Here is a 455-nt window from a genome sequence, read left to right as displayed (position 1 = left end):
TACTACTATAATATTCAACACAGACAATAGACGATCATTTTCTGTAGTCAATTTGTAAGAGCTCACGATGACTTCTGTATTTGCTGAGCGCAATTTTTATATTGAAGGTTATGGATTGAATTCATTTTGGGTTTTGGTATGAGATTTAGAAGTTTATGGATTTTTAAATATGATTGCTGAACTCTTGCCAACTTTTTTCATTGAATTTCATTTAAATTGACCAAAAATCATGTTTAAATTCCAAAATATTCAACAAAAACTTTTCGAGGTGGAAAAATTCGCCATTTTGTTTTTCAACTTTAATTTTTCAAAATTTAAATTTGAAAATTTCGTTAAATTATCAACATTTTTATGGAATCATCAAAAGTTTTAAGGAATTGAACGAATTTAGGACATAAAATGCAATATGATCACAAAAACTCTCAAATCAGCTCCAAACCTTCTTAAACTGCGCT

Source organism: Chironomus tepperi, unplaced genomic scaffold, assembly GCF_022539635.2.
Source record: "Chironomus tepperi strain 1889 unplaced genomic scaffold, CSIRO-AGI_Ctep_v1 contig_33, whole genome shotgun sequence".
In the NCBI taxonomy this organism is placed as follows: Eukaryota; Metazoa; Arthropoda; class Insecta; order Diptera; family Chironomidae; genus Chironomus; species Chironomus tepperi.
Note: the sequence above shows the minus strand (reverse complement) of the source record.